Raw genomic sequence first — 14635 nt, 5'->3', positions numbered from 1 at the left:
ACACGGATCAGATGAATTATGTGACACGATTTGTTTATAAAGTGACTATTTACGATATCCAATCTCGGAAGTGATGTAACACGTATTGCGGATTACTTACATCGATTTGTACATAACTATAAAAAAATTCATAGAATTATGTGTCGACCAAAAGGGTCACTACCCAAAACGCATTACGTCCACGGTGATATATCGATCACTAAGAGTGAGAATTCCAACACCACACTTGCGTAATAATGTGATAATTTAAATTATGTAACAATCATTCATAAGGTGACAATTCACAATAATAAAACTCGAAGCAGTAAGAATAAAATAATCAAATCAAATTATCATAAAATTTAAAGGAAAAATCCTCACCTTTGGAGTCAAATCATTTCCCAACTGAGGCTAGGTGTTTATACATACTCCAAATCTTTTTTTTAAAAAAAAATCCTAATCACATAATTTTGTAAGGTTAAGATTCAATCTAGGGTTGTGCCTAGGCCTAGGTCTAGGGGTTAACCGATTAACTTATTTAAGAGAAACTTGAATTCAAGCTATTAAGTAAACAAGCAATTCACCTTATTCGACATTTATTCTTAGCCAGCCAACATTGTAACTCAGTGAACATCTCTGTTGAGTGGACTCAATTCTCTATGAGAATATTGAACTTGGTTCGATCCTGGACTCGAGCTAATGACTCAGTGAGTCATCCTTTGCACAACACCCGCGTTCCTCCTAAGTAAATCGTCTCTCTCTCTCTCTCTCTCTCTCTCTCTCTCTTCTTCTTCTTCTTCTTCTTCTTCTTCTTCTTCCTTTCTTTGGAAGGCCAAGCATTGGATCTAGAAAATCCAGAATTTTCACTTAACTGGACCTAACTGAGTCGACTTGGTTTAGCAGGACCAGCTCTTTCCTCCTCCTCTCGTTTTCTCTCTCATTTTTGTAAGACCCGTATCCTAATCCATATTGTTCCATCAACTCCCACGATCCTTTCCGTCGAATTTCGGCAACCTGCGACCTATGATCAACGTTTGCGCACGACCCTAAGTCATATCCTGTAGATTTGAGTCGGCTTAATCCGAGACTTGTATCATTGCGACCGCACCGTCGCCGCGGTTCCAACGCTACATCTTACATACGATCCGATACCCTGGCAGGGAGATGTGGGAGATGATTATTTCGAAGAAAATGCCGCGCGTTTGCAATCCCAAGAGAATCTCTACAACATGTCCCATCAATCAATCAATCACTCAAATTAATCAATCAATTAATGTTTTCTTTCTCCTCAAGTCAAGTAACCCCAAAGTCAACTCTTTCTCACCCTCTCTCTTACACACCCATGTTAGTCAAGTACACCATCACCTCACATCCATCACTCCATCACCCATCACTCTCTCTCCTTACATCTCATTCTCTCTCTTTCTCTACACCATTTTCCAAGCAACAAATGAGAAAAAGAGTGTGGACGTCCATGGTTTTTCAAGTGAGAGAAAAGTAAGTTTGTATGGCCCACTTCCTCTCCTAAAATCTTTCATCCTAGCCATTCATTTCTCATCTTCCACCATCAAAGTGAGACATAAGGAGACCGGTGTTCCAACGGACCAAGAAGATCGAACGGTGGGTGCTTCCATAGGCTAGATTTCATTGTTTTGATGATGGGCCAAGTGAGGCCTACCGATCGATGGTATGAATCTCTCTTTGGACCTTAAGATGTGGCCGATGGCCTACCTTGATCTTCATGATCATTCCATGATGGGGCCATTCTCCATGGACCCCATCATGATGTTTATTTTCTAGCTTAAAAAGAGGTTATCTAGACCTTCCATCTTGGTGGAGAAGGGATCTCCACCATTGATCTTTGACTTAGTGGGCCCACATGCAATGGGACCCACTTGATGTATGTTTTAAATTATGCAAAGGAGGGACCATAGTGCCGGGGTCCCTCCATCGCACATGTCCCTCTTCTTTCTCTCTCTCCCTCCCTTTTTCATTGTTTTGTGGTGAGATGATGTGGCCGTGTGGCCCACCCAGATGAACCCCATCTTGATGTATGTATTACCCACGCCATCCAACCCTGTTTCGTGGTGGCTTACGTCCATAGGTGGGGCCCATCTTAAATGTATTTGTTGAGGACAAATCGTCCAGCGTTCGTGAAATGGAAAATACAAATATTAGCTTGGCTCCACAAGCTATTTAGGTGGGCCGCTTGTGTAAGCCCCACCTTGATGTATAAATTCAATCCATGCTGTCCATCCTTTTCCCCATACCATTTTAGGTGTTGAGCCGAAAAGTGGGGCAAATTCGATTTTTCTGGTGGGCCATAGCATAGAAAATATTGATTTTTACCATTAAAAATCGACTAGGACCCACTTTGAGCTAAAACACGCTGAATATTGGACTCGTTTGGTCGAACTTGAGTCAGGAAATGCAATGGCTGGGGTGAATTTTGCTGATGCGGGCCCCACCTGAGAAAAACCTCAGAAAAATCAAGTTTTCAAAAAATGCATAGGCAGCAGTGCCTGCTGCTGCAGCGTCAATAGCGCAGGATGCTGCTACGCCGTGGACGAAGAGGCAGGGGTTCCCATGCATGGGCCCCACTGTAATGTATCTTGAACATCCCCACCGTGCATTTGTTGGGTCCCCTTTAAACAGCGGGTCACTCCAAAAATCAGCCATATACAGATCTTAAGTGTCCCACACCATCTTCAATCATGTGAATATATGTTAAACCATATTAAAGCATTCGCTGGGGTCCACCTGAGGTTTGGATGCACTTGAAATTTTGTTTGACCCCTTAATCTAGTGGGACACACATAATGGATGGGTTGGATCTGCGAACTAAGATTGGTGGGCCCAACGTACAATTATGAATGTTATGGAGGGTAAAGCCCTCAACTGTGGTGCAGCATCCTGCGCTAACCAGGGACCGTGGGTCCCAGCCACGATGTATTTGTTTCATTTATGCCATCCAACCATTTGCCTGGACAGTAGTGGACCCCACGCTTGGTATCTGTATTACATCCAAACCGTCCATCCAGTTGGCGGGCTAGCCTTAAGACTTGAGACTAATGAGGCAGATTTTCCTATCAAGTGGACCACACAGCAAAAGCAGTGGAGGATTGGACGCCCGCCATTGGAACCTCCCTAGTTCCACAAGTTTTGGATAAATATAATATTTATTTGTTATTTATTTTTGGTTTGTGTGACCTTATTAAACAAATTGGATGGTAGATACATGTTATGGTGGGCCCCACGTGGGACCACTGATGTATGTTTTGTAATCCACACCTTCCATTAGTGTGGACTCGACCATGATCAGGTGCGTACTTCATCTATGCCGTCCATCCCTATGGGACCCACCATGATGCATGGGTTGTATCCAAACCTTCCAACTATTTTTAGAGATCGTTCTATGGCTTGAGACTAAGAATGAGCCAGATCTAAGGTTCAAGTGGACCCCACCATTGAAAATAGTGGGGACAGTGACATCCACCGTTCAAACTTCTTAGGAGCCACATTAGCTTCCAATTAAGCTTATATTTTGCTTCCACTTCATCTAGCTCTATGTTAACTTATGAATTGGTTGGATCTTAAACACATCACGGTGGGCCACTCCGTGATATGATCATCCATTAAGGCCACTTTGATGCGTTTTGTGGCCATCTGTGAGGCCCACCTTGATGTACTTTATGGCCCATCCGTCAGGCCCACTTTGATGTATTTTTGTGGCCCAATCGAGGAGCCCACTTTGATATACATGTGACTCATCAGGATGTATCTTTGACCCATGAGCGGGGCCCACCTGTTGCACATTTTGAGGCCTAGGTGCAGAGCCTACCTATCATGTATTTTGGGGCCCATGGGTGAAGGCCCATTGTGATGTATTAGGGCCCATGGGTTGAAGCCCATTGTGATGTATTTGGAGCCCATGGGTTAAGGCCCATTTGAGGAGGCCCACCTTAATATTTATGAGGCCCATTTGATGTATTGGAGGCCCATGGGTCGAGGCCCAATGGGATGTACATAAGGCCCATTGTAATGTGATTCCATCATGGTTTACGTAATGATGTTTATGGCAGGCCATGCCTGGGGAACAATGTTAGTTTGACGTCCACATTGTAAGGATGATGTTGGTTAAATGTTCGCATTATCGCTCTCCTTAAGGCCCATTAATAGGCCCATACTTGTATGTGTAGGCCGTCTAGGCCCATCTTCGTTGCGAGGATAGTTCATCACTTTATAACTTGCTTAGTATAATTCCATGCATCATGTCATACACATCATATGTATGCTTGATATGAGGGATGTTTGATCATAGCATAAGCCGTTGGGCTGAGACATTTATGGGACTCCTTATGAGACGGAGCGCCCCATATGAGCGCATGGTACGCGCGAGATTGCTACATGATTGTACGGTATGAATCATGCATCTCGCATATGTGTGACTTGATCATTGTACGCACTAGCGACATCAGGGCCGTAGCCTCGACAGGCACATCGTGGATGGCTAAATGGGACACCGAAAATACTTTGTTCTAGCACTGTGGGCACTTAGGATGTCCTTGGGTGAAAATTCCAGAATCTCTAAGGACAGGAGGTGCCCCAACGTCTAGACCGAGTGGAACATGAGCACCCGAATGCCGAATACCAGTAGGCCACGTCTCCCACTGTGTCGTGGTCGGTTGGGAGGGGGTGTGGGGGCTATAAGCTAGGCTGAGTATGACCAGCTCGTAAATGGGCCCGCTATCGACGAGCCGGGTAGGTATTGGCAGACTACTGGTCAGGCGGATAGTGAGGTCTATTCCGCTCGCTGGGCTGTGCAGCTAGGGAAGAGGCAGTCGATGTCGAGTGTAATAGACCCCGGTGATTTTCCTAGAGAGCAACCGTACTGATATGTGGGCTTATTGAGCAGGAATTGTATATTCATTCATTTATTCATTCACTATCCACTCGGGCTGGTGGTGCGTAATTATTTGTTACGTGTACCATCGCATGGCCATGATTTCGGTTGGGCGCGCGACTAACCTGAGATCAAGAGTTTACCACATTGAGTTGGACTATCCAAATTTAGGTATGGAACTGGTTTGGATAGAAGTCCCTTGTGGTGGACCCCGTAGCCTGCGATGCTACGTACTATCACCCGACTTCACATCTAGCATGGTCATTTCATTTGCACCGCATATTACATTGCATCCGCAGTACTTAATATTTTGTGTTACTATATTTTTGCACTTATATGGCCTAGATGAGGTTGATGGTATTCGTGGCTGTCAGGGTTTGCATATTGCATTTGCATCCTTAGCATTTATTATTGTCTTATTATGTTTTGCATCGCATAGCCTTGGTACGATTAATAGCACTCATGGACTTACCAGTATATTTTCGCTTACTCTGATATCGTATGATTCATGATCTTGTCAGTATTTCGCTTATTCTGATTTTGTATGATTTATGGGCTTTATGGTATACTTGACACTTATCTTGTGCACACGCTTACACCACCCTCTAAGCTTTCTATAAGCTTATACACAATAGATGTGTGTAGGTGATGTTAGGTTGCAGCAGTGTTGAGCTTGTAGCGTATAACGGTCTTATGGAGCTTGATTTTTGATTTATGTATTTTCCTTTCAGCATTGTACTCAAATGATTATATTAGTGGATATGTGATGATGATGTCGCCTTCATGACTTGGTTATACTTGTGGTTATGCTCCATTATAAAAAAAAATCATACTGAAAATCTCCTTGTAGGATCTCAGGATCGGAATCGGGCATGTGAGTGCTGGGATTCGAGAATGGGACACTATGGAGGCTGTTGGTGCCAGATTCGGCGATCGAGAATTTTGTGAGCCCGATTTCCGAGTTTGGTGCATGATAGTTTCTCTCTCTTTTTCCTGGATCTGTTGTGGACGTTCCACAATGTCAGAGAAGGTATTTATACAGCTATAGAGTTTCCAGATTGTTCTTGCGTAACCTTGAAACGCTGGGTTATGTCGTGCAAAAAACTGGTTGCACAGCTACATGAAACATTGTTTGATCTTGCTACTACGGTCCAGATCTCTGCTTCATCTCTTTCCAATCTTTCGAAGGGTATAACACGTTTGGGTGGACCATCAGGTGAATGGTTTTGATCCTGGAATGGTCCTAACACAATGGTTAACGACTAACGTTTAAATGAGGAAGATGCCTTCTACTCTAATGGAAAATTTTGGATCTTTGGGGTTTCCCTTCGATTCGAACATCGGGGATGGTTTAGATGAATGATACCATGCTCACTAGACATTCAAAGCCAAGCCTCAGGTCCCCTGAGTTGGTGGGTTCATGTGCAAGCGTTTTTGTGCAAAAGTTGCATGTCACAAAACTTCCGAGAAAATCGACTCCTTCCTTGATTTTCTATCCCTTCCACAATCCGATTTGGATTCAAAGACCTTCCCAGACGTCGGGGCTACGTGTTGAACGGTCTGGATAAGTTTTCTAACTCATCTTCCAAGTTTTTTTTTTTGAATTAAATTGATGGTAAACTAAAAATTTGCACATAGGTGCTGCCTCTAGTTGTACTGTGATTCAGATGGGATCACTACCTGGTGGAGATCATCCCATACGGAGTGCTGAGATGTGATGATGGTAATCCTACTTGGGACGTGTTTGCTTTGGGAGGAAGAGACGGAGGCAGTTTCATTTTGAATAGAAACTCTGTTTTGAACACAAACTAGGTGCGGAATGTGTTGTTAGCTTGGAGAGACATGACTGGAACAAAGGTGGGGTCCAACATGATGTTTGGTGAGAAATCGACTCCATTCATCGTGTTTGCAAGATCATATTTGGCTATGGGCCCAAATATGAGACAAATCTAAGTCCTAGGTGGGCCACACATTGCAAAAACGTGATTTCACACGCAAAAACCTCCATGAAAACTAATAGCTTTATAATTACAAATTTGCCCTTTTCCATTGTTGTAACTTCTACCATTGGTATCTCCTAATTGCACTGTCCAAATGTGACGAAACTTCACCACTATTTTTTATTTTAAACGCTCTTCCTAACACCTTAGTTTGGGCATTGATTGCTTAAAGATGACCAAGATACCTTTTAAAAGGATTATACTACTCCGAGGTTTAATACAACATTATATACATCTAATTGAAAAGTTATTCAGTAGTCTTGGCATACACTCTAAGATATTCGTAATGACCGATTTATCATAATATTTAGATGGCCCGTTTGGCGGATCCAAATATGATGAATGGTCAAATGACATGTTAAAAATAAGAAAACTTGATGGTTAGCATTCTAGTTATATATCTAGGTGATTATATGATTAGTTTTGTAAACGGATCAACACAAGTGGGTTTTTTGAGTGATCAAGAGGTAGAACATGTATACCATTAGATATAAGTGATTTGCTCACATATGTAATTTTCTCTGATTGTAGTTTTGATGTTGGTTCAAGCATATTCACAGGTGGTGAACAAGATGAATGGATCAGAATCTCAATTTGATATGCATATGAGTGGATGTACAAATCAAGTAGTTAGTTTACTATAGTCGGGTAGTCCAAAATCAAAGTGGATGGTCATGTGTCTTTATCTAGCAGTGAATATTCGACTGAGTGGTTGGTTATAATGGACAGGTGCGGATATTTAGATATACGATGGTGCTATCTTAAAATCAACAATTGGATGGCTTGATCTATGGATGGAGATTATTCCCAACGGTCGAATTTATGTTGGAGAATAAATGTAAGGCTATAATAGCTATATTTGTATTGTATATATGTACATACTAAGTTAAAATTCATGGTAACACTCGAGAACTTTCAATACTCAGTATTGAAAAGTTCGGGGTGTTACATTTTTCATATGTGACTTCGGTCCGACTGAAGCGTAATGAAGTGTGTAAACCTAAGGTCAGTTTGCAAAATCTTCAAGTCAATGTGAAAGTTGGAGTTCCACAACTATAAATAAGAGTCCCTAGGATGTTCCAAAGTATCTTCTAGGGTTTGGAAAGGGAGAGAAGGCCTTTGTGGAACACCGACAACGTTCTTTTACTTCAATTTCTTCACGGGTTCTAGTAGATTTTTCTAGTTTTTCTTTTATTTTTCTTTTAGGATGTTAGTCTTCTCCGACTGCTAAGGCTAAGGGATGAAACCTGTAGTTTATTTTAATGTTTAGTTTGCTTTAATTTAAGTTTATGTTGAACTTCCATTAAGTTTTAGTTTAAATAAAGATATATTTCTAGTTTTCTATGATTTATTATTACTGAAATTATAGTAGGTGCTATGAAAGCTTTTAATATGATCTTATTAGCTTTGTAATTGTGTGATCTATAAAAGTCGTTGTTCACCATCATCCATAGGCATGGTGGATGATTGAATTCCCTACGATCATTGCAATTAGATGGATATTTAGGAACTACTAATGAAAAGTTTAGATTATGCTTTAATTGTTCCATTATCCGATTGGATATGATATGACTTCGATTCCAATCGAGTTATCATTGAATCAAGTAAATTAATATTAAGATTGTTATAGGTGGATTCCTGGATACTTAGTCTTTTATCTTTATTATTTCAAATCCTTTTTCTAAATCGTTGAATTAAAAACACAGACCAATCAAGTTAGACTTAGATTAGTTGTAGACTGTGTTCCCCATTCCCTGTGGATTTGACCTCGTTCTCACCAAGTTATTACTACATCGCGACCCTGCACTTGAGTTTGTTGTTGAGGGTCAATTATTGCATATTAGACCCCATTTATTACCTAATTCTACGAGCATGATACCATTTAACACCCTATTTTAATTATGTTTGTGATGCAATGTGTATTTACGAGCGTAGACTGAAAAAGGGTACTAAAAGCGTGGATTTGATGCTCTGAAGTCACCAAGGCAACGGACGGACCCCAGGGGATCAAAATCGAAGAAATTACATGCCAAAGATTCGAGAAAATCAGGTCATTCATGTTAAACGGGCCTGAAAATCGTCCAGAATGCAAGATCACAGGGTTTCCACCATTCTTTCAGCTTGAAACTTGATTCATGGCCTGAGGACCATAAATTAACCGTACAGGTAGAATTTCAGCCATTGGATCCTTATGAAAGTGGGCCAATGGATAGATCAGTTCATGAATCTCTGATTTGGAGGCCCCCCTGATACCTGGATATGCTTCAAAATTGATCTCAACCCTTCAAAATAGGTGGCGAAGTGAATGAATGGAATGAATGTCTCATGAACATTACAGTGGACCCCACATGGGGCTGGGCGTACACATAGTGCATGCACACCAGCCGTGCACCGAATAAAACAAGTCGGTCAGTGTGTGTTGACCCGACTTGTTTCTAAAAAGGCAAAACGTCCGCCCCTACTGTGAACAGAGCAATCGGTTGGGTTCTTGTGGGCCACTACCATGCATCAAAAGTCAGATCTGGACCGTCTATGAGACTAAAATGGCCCCTATCGCTCAGGTCTATGTGGAGGTATTTCGAAAGATAGCTGTAACATCCTGAATTTTCACTGTTTTGAATTTTTAAAAATCCATCAATTTTTATTTTTTTATTTTATTTAATTAACCTAAATATTACTTAATAACCATTAGCACTCAATGCCAGTGTATACAGGGGTGGTACCAGTAAAGAATCGCACCAGTCTGATTAATCAGTCGTAGGAAGCCAATGAATCCGCCCGATCACTTGAACATTAGGTGTAGTGTAATGTCCCGCCCAACCAGAACAGTGTCCTAAGGCGTCCACGTAAGATTTGCCACAAGACCGTTCATTTAAGCCACTCGTAGTGAGGTATCACAAATAAATTAGACCAAGATTAGCCCAATTGAATAGATCAGATGGGTCCTGATAGAACCTGGTGAGGGCCTCCAAGCCAGATGGCCGTTAACAGCTAGCGACAGCCCGTGCGGGCTATACCGCGACATGGAAAGGTCAGAAAATTATAAAAATTCAAGGGAGCATAGATCTCACTGAGCTTGGGGACCAACGTGGACCACGGACCCAGTGGACACCCAGAAGTGGAATCTGGCACTTACCAGATGCGCCCCACCAATGCCAGAATTGGAATCTGACACGGGTAAATAAAACTGAGATGTAAGACATTTCAGCCGTCAAATTTCTTCATAATTTATGATGAGGGTCTAATGTATTTTTCTACGCCCTCCCACAAAATCTGGGTCCCGATCGTGGCACGGTGACCGTTGATCACGAATCAGACCTGTGCGACCAAACCCCATATCTGATCATCCCCAAATTTTGAATGGCCCTTCATCGGGCCATGGAGCACCTATCCTATAATTTTTATGGTCAGAGGGCCACTAGAACTGCCCCGGTTATCCAAACAAGCTCTAGACCGCTCGTTGGTGGACCACTAGTTCCAAAACTATAGAATAATGTCCGTCTCACTGGGCTTGACGTTCATCGCGAGAGTCGGACCTGTGTACTGCCCAGAACTGGTCAACTTGAGCCAAAGGACGAGTACATGAGAAGTGCAAATACCCTAAAGGAATGAGTTGGAACTTAAGTGAATTGAGTCGTCCACTCTTATGCAAAGTTAAGGATTTCGAACCGTCGGTTTGCGACCAAACTTTACCCATGGAGTAAAGATATTTTCCTGCTCATATCCGTATAGCCGCAGCCCCGATCGATCATCGGTGACCGTTGAACAGACTTATTATCATATTTATCGATCGGCGCATCCAAATAGCGGGCCGATCATATCCATACATAGATCATCATTAGGGTTAGCTATCCTATGTTGTATATTGACTTGTACACCTCATAGTGGGCCCTAGAGACTAGAAAGACCCTCTCATAGGTCTAGTATAGTAAAAACCCAACACTCGGGGCTATTGTCACCAAATCTGGCATTATAAAAGGGCCTCATTTGGGGCACCCCTCTCCCCATACGAATTTGCCCTAGAGAAAAGAAAGAGAGAAAGAGAGAAAGAGGAGAAAAGAGGAGAAAAGAGGAGAAAGAGAGAAGGAGAGAAGGAAGAAAGGAGAGAAAGGTGGGCCCAAGAGAGGTGAGATCTAGAAACCCCTCTTCCCTTTGCTTAAGAAATCCCACATCCATAAATACAAGTGGTTTTCATCCGATTGGAGAGGTAAGCACCCATCTTTTTTGTAATCTTTTGTGTTGAGCTAGAATTTGTATGAAATCCTAATATGCAAGTGCATTGTCTTAGGATTCCGGCCGATCAACATCGAGTTTGGCGTTTCTAGGTCGTTTTCCAAGATCTCAACGATCCATAGGTGCAGACTATTATCCTTAGGTGGCCTAGCACCAATTATAGTTGGAGTTTAATGATTTTGTTTGCTTAGTATGTTGTATGGAAGAATCTAAAGGAACCTAGGGATGACACGTTGTTGGGATTGTATGAATTGCATGTTTATTTCTCTTTGATGTTAATCTTGCTTCTCTCATGATCTAGTGTATGGATGATTATATGCTCATGTTTGGGTGATTTCTTTTTTTCTTATATGTGTTACTTTATATTGTGTATGATTCATTTGCTCTCATGTATTTGATCCCTTGAGGTGAAGGAAGTGCTTAAATTCCTCACCAACCCACACCACACACATACACCTTATTCATGATATTAATAGTTTGCTTGCTAGAGAAATTTGAATTGTATGTTGAGCAACATGAGAACATGGTGTTGAATATGCTTGATGTTACATTGGTAGTTAGCATGCTATGAGTCACTATTCCTACCCTTGGGTTGGTCAGGAACATGAGGAGAGTGAAGGTGGTTTCGTTGGTAGGACCACCTTGAGGCTAAACCCATGGGTTTGGGCGAGTACGTGTGGGCGGTAGTAGTTAGGCTACATGGGTCGCTTGTACCCGATGTCGTTCTGCCACATACTTGCCTGGGCTCGTGCGATTTAGTCCACTGGCTGATTCACTTGGTTTGTTAACCTTGTTTGCTCACATATGTATGGAAACTGGAACACCCTACTACCGTTGTAGCCCATTGATACCGGATGAAATATTGATCCATAGTCTCGAGAGCCGGACATGGTGGAATGAGACACTGTGTCCGAGCCGTCGGCCTATGGTAGGGTGACACGCCTCCCCGTAGTGACTGCAAGCGACTCCACATTCAGCACCCCCCATATTCTTGAAGTCGGGGATGGGGAAAATCCGATGAGGTCAAGGATCGCGGGGTCTCGGCCTCACACATTGGGGAGTCTTGGCCTCGCAACTAGTTCAGGGTATTTGATACGTGGGGTGTATCAGATTTTCAAATCTACTGGATGAATGGACTTAACTAAGAACCCGGTTAACATCATCATTGCATGACATTAGCTAGGTTGGCGACTCGGCAGTCGAGGTCGCACTGAGGGAGTGTTGGCATTGGTGATCGTTAGATGGTGTCGCACGAGGGAGTGTTGTGGCGAGGGCATACATCATATCATCCTGCATGCATGCACATTAACAAGACTAGATAGATGTTTATGATTGATTACTTTTCATTAAATTTTTATTATAATTGATGCTTGTTATAACTTAAGATTAATAGCACCCACTGAGTTGATCACTCACTCCCACTCTGGGACGGTGTTTTAAAACACCAACCAGACCCGTTCATAGATGCAGGTGATACAGATTTCGTGAAGCCTGACGACGCGAGCCTCGTGGAGGAGGACGAGTTCTCTTACTTCCAGCCGATGCACGGGCCCTCTTCGGACCTGTAGATGGCACGCTGGATCGCTGCGCAAAGGGCTCAGTTCTATTCTTTCTGGACATATTATTCTTTTATGATTTTATTGGGTGACGACATGTGCGCCCCTTTATTTTTTGGTCATGTATATGTGTATATATATACATATGCTAGTTCTCTTTCATTTCAGTCGACAGGTGCATTTGTGCTTCATGTTCTAAGAACTCCAGGCTGCGCATTTAACCCGATTAAATGCATATTAAGAAAAATCGGTTATAAGTGACACTCGGGAACTCGGGAGTCGAGTGTATGCGCGACCCCCGATTTTCAGGGTGTTGCAATAGCAGAGAACGGATCTCAACCGTCTAAACGTAGGACGAACGGTAGAAGCACAAGTCTCTTGGGCCACACCGAATTAGAGCCAAAACAGACCATACCCGACTGGTTTTTCGAGTATAATCCAGTGGAAGGTGTGGATTTATAAAAAAAGTTCAGAGTGGGCCCCACTGAGAGCTCAGCGTAGAGCGCACAGGGCCTGCGTCCGTGAAAACTAGAAGGTCCGGGATTTTGTGGTCCACCTCCTCTGATATATTTGACGATCCAGACCGTCCATCGTGTAGGCCGTTGAAAACCATCCGTAGGGACGTTTTCTCTTTACAAAAAGAACGCACTTGTGTGCGAATATCTAAGCCCAACGCAAGCTATTTATTGCGAGAAGACTGCGAAAGGAGTACAGCTGACCTCCCTGTTGCATAAAGAGAATTCTCCATCGCCTCTACACCCAACAGACCGACCTCCTAACAGATATAAAAGAGAGAGAGGAAGAAAGAGGAGGGGATCCAAGTCCTGGGACGTCAGTGAAAGAGAGAGAGAGAAAGAGACAGTATTATTAGTTTTTTATTTTTTTTATTTTTTTTATTTTTTTATTTTTAATTTTTAATTATGATATTTGAGAGATCTAGTCCTATCATGTTGGGCTAAACCTCTTAGCTAGGGCTAAGAGGTGAAGCTTGTGGCATGATGAGAATAACCACATGGCCTTGATTCATGTTATGAACTGATGATGATTCTAGTTTGATTAATAGGAATAGTTACAGTTTTTAATGATTTGTTGTGACTTAAATTACAATAGATCTACGATGGCTTTAAGTATTCCCTTTCCATTATTTTGATTGTGATGTTAGGAAGCTCTGTTGTTCACCATTGCCCTTTGAACATGGTTGGATGATGAAATCCTTTCTAACATTCATACATCTTTCTGACTGGTTGTGGATTGGTTTAATTCTGTTGTTTGCTTTGTCTCATGGGCATAGTTTTGTGATGGAATCAACTCTAATTCTCATACCTTTCATCTCTTTGAAAACTAGATCAAAGGAAGTTCAGATTGAGCTTTAGTAATGTATCTTCCAACTTGATGAAGATGAGACTCGAAGTTCAGTTGAGTTCATGAATCAAGCGTAGATCTCTCTGATCTATACAAGTGGATCCTCTGAAGCTTTATTTTCCCACTTTTGAATTCTACAAGTTTTAGTTTACTATTTCACCATTATTCCCTCGTATTCACTTGATTTAGATTTCATCTTCTTATAGTTCTAGTTCTGGTTACTTTCAGTTTACATACAAGGTTTAGTCCCTGTGGATTTGAACTCGGTCTTACCGAGATTATTACTACATCGCAACCCTATACTTGGGTGAACAGTTGTGAACAACATTAAAAACTCAATTGCTCCTCAATCAGCTATGTCTCGTACTTAGAGGAAAACATGACGAAAGAAGAAAACCTTGACCACGTCGACCGTCCAATCCTCAACACCAATAAAGACAATTGAGCCTTCTTTCTCATTAATAAGAGGGATCGAGCCAGCTCAACCTGAATTGAAGCGTTAAAAGACCATGGTGGCAGGTTCAACAAAAGTGGTTCCGACAACTACTTCAATCTCAACACCTACAACTCCTCAAGCCATTTTGAGGATTTCTGAGCTCGAG

This window comes from Magnolia sinica, chromosome 6, assembly GCF_029962835.1.
Source record: "Magnolia sinica isolate HGM2019 chromosome 6, MsV1, whole genome shotgun sequence".
NCBI lineage: Eukaryota > Viridiplantae > Streptophyta > Magnoliopsida > Magnoliales > Magnoliaceae > Magnolia > Magnolia sinica.
The sequence above is the reverse complement of the archived record's forward strand: the minus strand, read 5'-3'. Positions refer to the sequence as shown.